This window comes from Antechinus flavipes, chromosome 3 (assembly GCF_016432865.1).
Source record: "Antechinus flavipes isolate AdamAnt ecotype Samford, QLD, Australia chromosome 3, AdamAnt_v2, whole genome shotgun sequence".
NCBI classification, from domain to species: domain Eukaryota; kingdom Metazoa; phylum Chordata; class Mammalia; order Dasyuromorphia; family Dasyuridae; genus Antechinus; species Antechinus flavipes.
In genome coordinates this window covers 53,539,080-53,550,540 of record NC_067400.1, presented here as the reverse complement: position 1 = coordinate 53,550,540, position 11,461 = coordinate 53,539,080, and the positions used below count along the sequence as shown (strand labels likewise).

Here is an 11,461-nt window from a genome sequence, read left to right as displayed (position 1 = left end):
ATCCATCAATCTAACTTACTATCTATTTTTCCATATCTATCATTTATTTTTCTATCAATCTTTCTTTCCATCTCTCTTTCCATATCTACCTACCTATCTATTCATGAATATGCACACACAAACATATAAAACAAAAATTTGATCAAGTGAAAATACTGCTTTAAGCTAACATTGTTAAAGTCATTTGCCAATGTACCAAATAAACTTGCAAATGTGGGCTCTTACTCAAGATGTGTTTTTCAATAACAGATTTGAGATCTCCATAGCAACAGTCAGTGCTCTGTTTCACTGCTTTCTAGATGCTGAGCTTCTAACTAATGAGGAAAAAAAGATGTATAACCCATGTCAGAAGAAATGTTATGCTTTTAACCAAAACTTTATAGAATAGGGTGAAGGGAAGGGATGCTATTGACATAAGAGCAATACTAAAATATTATCAGTTTGAGTTTATGTAATTTATTCTATTTTTTAAAAATATGACATCATATTATTTTAAGAATAAAGGCATTAGTAGTCTCATTTTGCAAAAGATAGATGACTGATTCCTAATACATTGAAGAATTCCTGGAATTTCTCTTGAATTGGATTTTGTTGACCATTTACTTCAATTCTCCAAAAGACCTGGAATCTTGATCATTATTTTGTCCAGAGATAATGATAACAATTTCCCCATAGCATAAAAATCAATGGTTTACCATAAAGATAAATGACTTTCATGAATAATTGAGGCCAAAATCCTTTATCTTTTAAAGGTTAACTTTGTGGTTATAGGGTGCTCCAAATTTACTTAGATTAACCCTTTGTCAATGCACATAATTAATTACTGGATTTAAGGTCTTTTAACCTTGAATATTTTGATATTCCAATTTAGTAGATCTTATCAGAACTTATATTCTATTTGAATCATCTTTAAGAACTCAGAGTTACTGATGAAATAAAAGAAGACTTAAGTATAAGAAAGCATGATTTTACCAGGAGAGCATCTAATTGTTATTTAGCTGGTGTTTTGTAATGTCCAGTTAATGAATATAAAAGTTCTAGTCAGGAGCCACTCAGGTCTGGAATGGGAAAGCAAGGGGCATAGGCTTGCTCTCTGGAGACATGGATGAGAACAGGCTGCCTCTGATGGGGTCAGTCATAGACCTGACCAAGGGACCAGCTCTTCCACAGAAAGGGACTTTTATGCTACCTACAGTACAATTCTTCAATCACTTTTCTATAGTGTATGAAGAGAAGCTGTAAACTCTTTTCCTTTGGATCCAAGTTATTATCTTTTCGAAGTCTAGGAAAATGTCAAATTTGACATATTGACTGCAGATGTTAATGGTGCATAAATGGTCCTGCAGTCCCCTCAGGTCAACAGTTTATTTCTGAGTAGAACAGTGTACAGGATACTGGACCACAGAACTGTGAAGAGTCAGCAGAACATATCTTACCTGTTGCCAAGGATACAAGATATGTCTGATATCTCAAAATGGTTCAAGTAAGTGTAGCTGGAATGGCAATAAAATATTGTCATCTGATATCTGATGGATATCTGAAGGACTGGACCAAAATGTTATTGAGAGAATAGATTCCCCAGTGCTCGATGAGGAAGATGAAACAAATGCCAAAGAAAGTCTGACATTCTCTCTCCTCTCTCTCTCTCTCTCTCTCTCTCTCTCTCTCTCTCTGTCTTTTCCTCCCTCCCTTTCTCTCTTTCTAAAGGGATATTTTCACAGCTTGTTTGCTTTAGACCTAAGATGGAATCCATTTCAATTATATTGAAGGGTGACAAATTTCAAAGATTACCTCTCTTACAAAATATTTACTAGGCTAAGATTTTTTACTTCTTCATAATGGCTTCCATTCACAATTTTAAAAAAATATTATCTAAGAGTCATATTAATTTGTGAAAATCTTCTATAATGACTAGCTTGAATTTTGTGTGACTTAAAAGAAAGGTCAGTCACACAATCAACCAAAATTATTGTTTTTAAAATGCAAAGGATTTTTCATCATCTATCATGATAGATGAATAACTTGACAGTGTGCATCTTATTACTGCATGGAAGTATCTATAATCCCAGTATACCTAAATAAGTAAAAAATGAATACCTAATTAAAATAAAGCATGATGGTATTACAATTACTAAACTATGATACTTAAGTGATGTAATATAAGTTGAAGACAAAGCCCATTTACTTTGAGTTTAATGCTTCCTAATTAGCCCTACTCAAACACTGAACTTGGTTAAATTGTTGAGACTATTTTTGCTAATCATTTTGGCACAAAAATGTTCATGTGAGTTCACTTCTATAACATTTACTAAAAAAAGACAATACAGTTCAAAATTGCCTAATTACCTATGGAGACTTCAAGATGTAAAGAAGATTTGCTTCCTGTTTACTAGAGAACAACATCTTGCAGCATTTACCCTTTGTATATTACCACAGTCAGAGATAAAAGTCAACATTGGTTGTAAATATGGTATTCTTTTGAGTTAACTAAGCCTCTGAGTTGTTCCTTATGAATAGCTGCTCAAAAAAGAGTAATTAATTTTCACATATTATAGGAGCCTTTCATCTTTAGAGACAATCTTCTGTAAATATTGGTGCATAATCAAGAAGAGCTTAAGATGTTTTTAAAATATTTATTACATGGAGAAACTGAGAAACTTATTGGATTGATATTATTTACCAATCTTTGAATAGATCTAAATTTATTACTTTTCTCTAGAAACATAGAATTTTCTATTTCTCCTTTAATTTGAAAGTAGATTTGATGCTAAGCTATACTTGACTTCCAGAATTTTTCTATTTAAAACTTTATTTTTAAAAAGCTATCAGAAGGAACCAATGATTAACAATAAAAACATTCATATCTTCATAGTCTGTTGTAATTATGATATAAATGTTAACTGTTTCCCTTGACATCTAATACATTGGGTTTTCTTATAGATAGAAGTAGAACATGGCTTCCGTTAACAGATGAATGGTGTTCATATGCTCTTATGATGCACTGGTAACACTGTTTAGTAAAACTGCTTTGTTTCTGAACAGGTTGCTCAAAATAACAAGCTCCACAAAGAATAGAAATTCCCACATTTTAATTTTTTTTTAATGCAGCAAGTGTTACAGTATTACCAATGTGGCAATCATTAAAAATGATTTTAATTAAAAGGTTTATAATCTAAAAGATGAAAATGAGTGACATGTTGATGGCTGCCTCAGTCTTTCTAAGTTGGACAGACCATTATTTTTCCCCATTGAAGTCTTTGTGCTGATTCCACACACAGTTAGTGGCTAATAAATGTTGATGAAATTAAATTGACCTTGTATTGCTTTTCTTTGCTTTCCCAGAAGTAGTAGTATATTTCTAGATCTTACTAAACATTTATAAGTGAATGGCTAAGAAGACTAAAATGTATCGTACAAAAACATCACATTTTATAATTTACTGTAAAATGGATTCAAAATCCCAGCTTTATTTCTTACTCTTTTAGTGATCTTCGGGAACTCAGTTAACCTCTTTAAGCCTTAGTTTCATCATTTGTAAAAGGAAAGAATTGAATTGAACAAAGATTACGGAGAACATTTTAGCCCTAAATCAAAGGATTTATATATAATATATACTTTTGCTACATAGTTAATCTGGACATCGTCTCATCCAGTTTCCTTGTCTTTTAAGTAATGAATTCCAAAAGAGCTTGAAGTAACTTGCTTAAGAAATTGAAAAGAATTTCATTTATATAAATGAGAAATGCTTACTTTGTTCATTATTTTCTTAAATGTTAAAATATAGAACTTTGTAAGAATTTATAAAATGGATTTAAATAATAATTAAGCTTGTCTTTTGAACATATATAAATATCTATACACATATACGTATACATATGTGCATATATTATCTATTGTGTGTATGTCTGTATAATAAATACTTAGAATTGACTTAGGAATATTAACTTACAACTATTGGATTAATTGGGGACTGGATAAGGAAAATATCTTTCCTCTTCTGTGAAACTCAAACAAAATAAAATTCTTTGGAAAGAGGTGGGCCAAAAGTCAAAGTACTGAGAGTCCCATGAAGAGATACCTTTCAATTCATTAAGGATCTCCTTAATTGAAAACCAATATTTTGGTGAACAGAATGGTAAGCAGACATGCGATTTTTCAATTTTTCATTTTTATTTTCATTTCTTGGTGGAGAATGCTGAAGGCAGTGGCCATACTTCTCTCAAATATTTCAGTGGCACTTAAGGACATTGAGCTTAGTTTTTGTGGACAGATATATGCATATTGCAGCCTGAGACCCTCTAAAACCATTCAAATGAAGAAGAAATATTAAAGCAATTAATGAAGAACACTTGTTCATTTCCAAAAATGCAGCTAAATTCTATGCTCCATCAATGGATTGGAATTTATTCCAGATGATTATTTCAAATAGATTATACACTTTTCTCCTCTGGCCACCAGAAGCCATACAAGCATATTTAAAAGCTTATACAGTCTAAGGCCTGAAAACTTTTTTGAGCACAAGGAATATGTTTCTATTTTTAAAAATCACAGATTATTCCCAATAAATATCAGAAGTTGAAGTTTTAGTATCCCTTGTTTGAGAAATTGCAAAAAGACAAAAAAGCTACCAGCAATTCTTTTTTAAAATAGCTTTTTATTTACAAGATATATGCATGGGTAATTTTTCAGCATTGACCTTTACAAAGCCTTTTGTTCCAACTTTTCTTCTCTTTCTCCCCGCCAACTCCCCCAGATGGCAGGTTGACCAATACATGTTAAATATGTTAAAATATATATTAAGCACAATATATGTATACATATCCATACAGTTATTTTGCTACACAAAAAGAATCAGACTTTGAAATAATGTACAATTGACCTGTGAAGGAAATCAAAAATGCAAGCAGATAAAGACAGAAGGATTGGAAATACTATGTAGTGATTCACACTCATTTCCCAGAATTCTTTTGTTGGGTGTAGTTAGCTACCAGGAATTCTTAAAGCTCTCTAGTTCCCATGGATTAAAATATCATCCCTTTGCAAATGATGCCCAGAAACAACAGTCTTAGCCATAGTCCTGTATCACCAGCTATCTGTTGGTCATGTCTCATATAGTGCTAGACCTGAAATCATCGTGATGTTGATTCATATCTTGCCTTGGGAGGGGGGGTTACAAACTATGACCATCAGCAAGTAATTTTATTTCTTTTGTCTTCTACTTCCTAATTTCTAAAATAAATGGGTAGGACTCATTGCCTTCAATGGATCTTACACATACCCCTCACTGGTTTCCTTTAATATTCCCTTCTTTACATGTATAGTCTTATGTTGATCTCAAGCTGCCAATGGGCACATTTTGAAAGTCTTATACCCACAGTGGCTAAATCCCCTATCTTAAAGTGTCTCACACATATTTGAGTCATTTCTTTAAAAAGAGAGAGATTTTGTTTTTAGTCTTCAGTATTCATCTTTATGTTATCAAGTGAGAAAAGGTAAAAAGTAGTCTAAAAAACCCCATGTTTATGAAAGAGTCAGCTCTCAAAAGGAGAGCAAGTGAAGAGAACTGTGATTAGCCTAGAAGTTGAGATTAGAATTTTTAAACCTTCAATTTTCAAAGTGATTCAGTCATCCATAAGTAACATCTCTTTGTTTAGTGTTCATGTCTTAATAGTACAGCTCCTTCTTTGTTGAGCCGGCAGCCACTATGGAAAGGGCAATGAATAAATGAAAAGGGAGAAGAAAAAATATTGTAATGATACAAAAATCACCCCAGGTCCAAGGTCAGACATCAAAAGAGAAGAATATTATTGCTACTGATCATTAGATAATGAGCTTGATTTTAATATTTGTGATGATCAAATCAGCTTATATGTGAAGCATATGTCATCCATTAGCTGATCTTCCAAACAACCATTTAACCTTTTTTTTTTGGTGGGGGGAGGAGAGTGGGGGGAGAGAAAAAGAGAAGAGACAGACACAAAGAGACAGAGAGACATACACTGAGAGAAACAGAGACAGAGAGACAAAGACAGAGACAGAGAGAAACAGAGACAGAGAGAGATGGAGACAGAGACAAAGAGAATGTGTGTGTGTGTATATATACATATATATATGTTATATTATATTATATTATATATCTGTGTATGTTTGTGTTGAAGTAAGGAGTTCCAATCCTATAATGGACTGAAAGCTGCCTTTTTGTATAGCTTTAAGTATTTTGACTTATGGCCCTCTTCTTTCCTATGAATTTATTTTAGTTTTGAGAGTTATTGAAGTGGCAAGATATTCTCCAAGTAGAGATAAGATAATATTCTTAAGGCAATTCTAAGTATTTATAAGGTAATTAGTTGCTTATTATTAATTATTAACCTTCCAAGGATGGTTAAACAGGGTCCCAATACTACAAAACCTTGGAGGATATTCTCTCAGTGATTAGTAAAACCAGCTCCTGCTCTCAAGGGATTTAAATTCTAATGGGGGAAAAAGTTGTAAATAATTAAATATATGCAAAGAAATATGCAAAATAGATTGAAGGCAATCTCAAAGGAAAAGACTTGTCTCATTTCTCAAAAAAATTCACCCTAAGAGTCCTATTGCTAGGGGTTTCCTCAGTCTTTCTAGCTATCATAAGGAGAGAAGCAAAACATCCAGGTTGTCAATCACTCATTCTCCACTTAAAATCATTACATAAATATAAATTATGATGATTATTTTATTGAAATTCAAATTAGAATTTTCAAATGTTCTTTGTTGATCATTACAAAATATGGTATATTTGAGGTAATACAAAGAAGATGTTTTAGAGATATTTTAAAAGTCAAAGACCTGAAGTCAGAGGACCTTAACCCCAATTGCCTCAGCAAAAAAAAAAAAAAGTCAAGGCTTAAAATGCTAAAACATTTTAATAGAAAATTGGTGGAAAAAGACATTTCTCCCATCTCAATGTTAATTTTAGTCATGTAGTCTAATTAGGAGATTTCACAAATGCCAAAGTTATAGATTTCTAAAGTCATTTGGGGTCATACTCAGGAATGAGTTTTTGTATTAAAAGAAATCATCTTTCCCCTTACAACCCTAATAGAACTTCTTCTGTTTTATTGATCCCAGGAAGATCCCAGGAAGAAGGATCCCATACAGAACTTTTATGGGATTTTGTTCTTCCATGTGTCAGTATTTTTTTAAGAGTTATTGAAAACGTATTTCAAGTTGCTTTATTAGATGCAAGAAGTAGCAAAATAGGTAAAGTGCTAGGCCTGAAGCACACAAGATTCAAGTTCAAATCTGTCCTTAGATACTTACTTAGCTATATGATCCTGAGAAAGTCATTTTACCCCTGTCAGCCACAGTTTCCTCAAAATGGAAAATGGGAAAAAATACAGCAACAATTTCCCAGGGTTATTGTGAGGATTAAATAAGATAATATTTGTAAAGTGCTTGGTATAGTGCCTGATACACAATAGGGGTTTATTACATTTTCTTTTTTCCTTCTAATCTTCCTTTGATTTTCCCTACATATGCAAATAGAACTAGGTGACTAGTCATCAACATTTTGTAAAGGGTTTTGGGAAACAGAAAAAAGTTGACTTAGATGATCTCTAAATGTCCTTCCAATTCCAAGATTCTGGGATTCAGAAATCAAAATATAAGCCAGAGTCCCACTTTGATGGTTTATTTCCCTAAGGAAATTGTTAAAACTGATTTTTCTGTTTCATCTGCCTACATCACAGGTTACTAGAGGTTTTCAGAAGCTTTTCGAATTTAGCAGTCCCTAGAGAGGTTACAGCAACTTAGAAAAAAATGTAAACTAGGGCTCAATATTCAATTCACCCTCATCCTTTGAACCAATCTATAAGCATTCCAGTACAATACCTGGATTGACTTGAGATCATGATCAAGTTGGTGAACTTGGATTGGACTATGAGCATCTCTAACTTAACTCCCAAAATAACTCCTACAGGTTTCTACAAAGGCCTCTGACTAAAATAATGACTCAATTTGTATTTTAGGATAAGGCAAACAAAAGATATTATAGCTAGTGCTAGCATAACCACAAGCTTCTATTACACAGAGATTATTCAAAAACATATGTGTATCCCTTAAAAATAGAAACAAATACTTCATTTGCTTTTATGATTATTCTGAATGTCTTTTTTCTGTATATACATTGATTTTATTGTATGTATATGTATTTGCATATATATAGTTATAGTCAGTGTGTTTATTATTTTTCCAATTCAGTTTTTTCCATTTTGTATCATTTCATATGTCTTTCTATTTTTATAGTCATAATTTATTATGGCAAAATGTCATTTTTTTACAGTCATATGCCATAATTGGTTCAGTGAATCCTCACCTTTTGTACTCAGAAATTGTTTTCAGGATAGTTGCACAAATAATGCTGCTAGGAATATTTTTGTATAACATATACATATATATGTACATATATGTAAGAATATATATATATGAATGTATGTCTTTATCCTCCATATCCATAACTTCCTTTAAGAGCACAGTTGTAATAGTGGACTCATGGGATTAACAATTATGAACAGTTTTCTAAGTCATTGCACAATCCCAAAATACATTCCAGAAAGATTAAAGCAACAGTAATCAAGTAATGTCAATTTTTCACTGTTAGGCCACCACTACATTTTATCTTTTATAATATTTGATCATTTATGAGTATAATTTCTCAGAATGCTTTAAATTTCATTTCTGTTAATATTAAGGAGTTCAAAGAGATTGCAAGAGTTTATTGATTTGTATCTCTTGAGAACTGCCTTTTCATATCTTTTGATAATTTTTTATATAATAAATGGACATTATTATTATATGTTTTAAAAAAGAAATTTTGTATATTAAGTTTTCCTACAAGATGGTAACTGTATGGGTTTTTCCCAGTCTCTATTTTGTCTTCTTTTTTCCTGATGCATAATGAATTAATCTTCCTGAAACTCAGTTTTCTCAACCAGAAAATGAACATAATTACTTACTTCCTATTTTCAGGTTTTGTAAAAAAAAAAACGTGGTTTATCAACCTTAAAGCATTATCTACCATCTGTTATCTCTGTCTGATATATCTTGTTATTTACACTCATGATAATATATGTGTATATGTTATCATATGTGTATATAAATAGATATATTTATAGATGTATATCTATATGTATATATTACATGGATTTTTGTTGGACAGAAGCTTTTTTGCATATAATTAAATTCACATATTGTGTCCTTTATTTATTCCAAATCATAATGTTAAGTGAATTTTTTTTTAACTTCCCAACAGTTGTGGAACACAATATAAACGAGCTCCTTGAGGGCAGGTACTTTAAAATTTTTATTTCATATGTTTGGAACCTAGTACACCATCTTTAATGGTTTTTTGAGGGGAAGGACCTAGGTCTTTATTTTTCATCAGTGTAAGTAAGTAATCACCTGTGTGTGGAGTGATAACAGTTTGCAATCAATAATCATAAAAGTTCACTGGGGAATTAAAGATTTAAATGACTTGCCCATGGTAACACAATCAGTAGGTATCAGAAACAGAATGGTTACTTACAACTTCCTGACACAAAGAAAGACATTAAAAAAAAGGAGTCTACATATCAGTGGAGAAGAACAAGTCAGAAATTCCCTCCCAGCATCTAGTAATCTTGGCTGAAATCTTGGCAGAAATTAAAAAATTTTCACTTTCACTTTCCAGTCATTCAAATTTTATTTGTATTTATCATGTATGTTTCTGAGTAGTTTAGAGTTAGAGATAGAGTTAGTAGTTAGTTAATTACTTCCTATTGTTTCCTTAAGATATTCTTATTTACTGATGTCAATGCTTCCTTATTTCCTTCATCACATTTATCATATAAGCTAATATAAATGAGATGAAAATTATTCAGGACAAGCAATAATTTTGATATGGTTTCATTTGATGATATCTAATGTTATGTATTTGTATATCTACCACTAGATTTATCTCAAACATGTGACCTTGATCAGATGGAAAGGATTTCAACTGATTTCCTCACTTCTAGTTAGTTCTTTGTCACTAGAGGGCCAGAATTCATCTTCAATGAAAAAGACATTTCCTTTCCTTTCCTTGCTTTTAATTCTTTGGTTTTGAAGGATATTTATTGCTTCAATAAAATGTGAAAACATTTATAACCCATAAAGAATATACTTCAATGGTTTCAATATACTTCAAAGAATATGCTTCAAGACATATTGCAGTAGTTGTTGTGGCAGAAAAAATCATGTATTTCAAGGATCATTCAAGTGAAGAAGAATCAGTGGTATCCAACTATAAAGAAGTTTGAAAATGAAAAAAAAATGACTAGAGTTTATGTACTACAGAGACTAATTAACTTACTGAATCTTCAGAAAATTAGCAAAGACTTTTAGAGGGATCCAATAGCTTAGATGGTTATTATTTATTCCTATTCAAATTAGTTATGGCATCCCTCCCCAGGAGTCTGCCATTCTACTATCATAGGCAGTGATTCAGCAAACAATATTCCCCTCTCCAACATCAACTTTTTAGCCAAAATAATGAAGTTTTTAAGACTTCAAAGTCCCTAGGAATTCCATTGAGGTTTTCTTTCATAGCAGCCACTTTTTCACATGTACAGCAATGATCAGTGGGTTTGGAAAATTTTTGCAGCCTTTCTATCAGGTGATTAGGAAGACAGAATTCTTTCTGATTGGTTATATCAAATCTACATATGGCAATTTCCATGATCCTTAGGCAATGGACTAACATTATATATCTCTTATTTCTGAGAGTAGTGTGCTATTTTTTTTCTGGGATAAAATAGAATTCTCTATTAGTATATTTTCACCATGATAGAATAAATATAAATCAATCAATAAATAACATAATTATTACATAGTTTAAATGGTGAAAGACTTTTTTTCTTGTACTTTTCTAATTTATGTTCTCTAATTCAATGACTTTTTAATATTAATTTTAATACTCTTTATGACTTTAGAATATTTTTCTTTGTGGTTTTACTATTTGGATAATTTCTTCCATTTTGTCCAGCAGACTTCCATCCTTTCCAGTAATTTGGAACAGAAAGAGGCCTTTCCATTCTCTCCTCAAGCAGAAAGATATACTTGCATTTATAGCCTATATAATTGGTGGTTGCCTCTGGCAAGAATATAAACATAGTACATAGCCTCCAGGTCACTGGAAGAATTTTCTCAGTAACCCTATCTCCAGCATTCAATTCAAGCTACAAGCATTTGAGATTTTTCCTGGAAACTGTTCGTGAAAACTACCTGATTCTCTTCCTCTTCCTTACCAGACTTTCTTTACAGGAATTTTCTGAAATGTCACCTTACATCAGTCCCACTACTCTACCTCTTTCCCTTGTAATCTCTGCCAATTTTGTAAGATATTAAAAATTTTCTACACGTATTAATTTTCATCAGCTGGATCTTAATCAGGTTCCTTTAGCAAACA

The 11,461-nt window shown here is 31.8% G+C and overlaps 1 pseudogene; it reads left to right on the top strand.

The window, feature by feature from the left end:
* Positions 1 to 1,101: 1,101 nt before the first annotated feature.
* On the top strand, positions 1,102 to 10,313 carry LOC127556997 (WASH complex subunit 3-like; annotated as a pseudogene).
* The last annotated feature ends 1,148 nt before the right edge of the window (positions 10,314 to 11,461 follow it).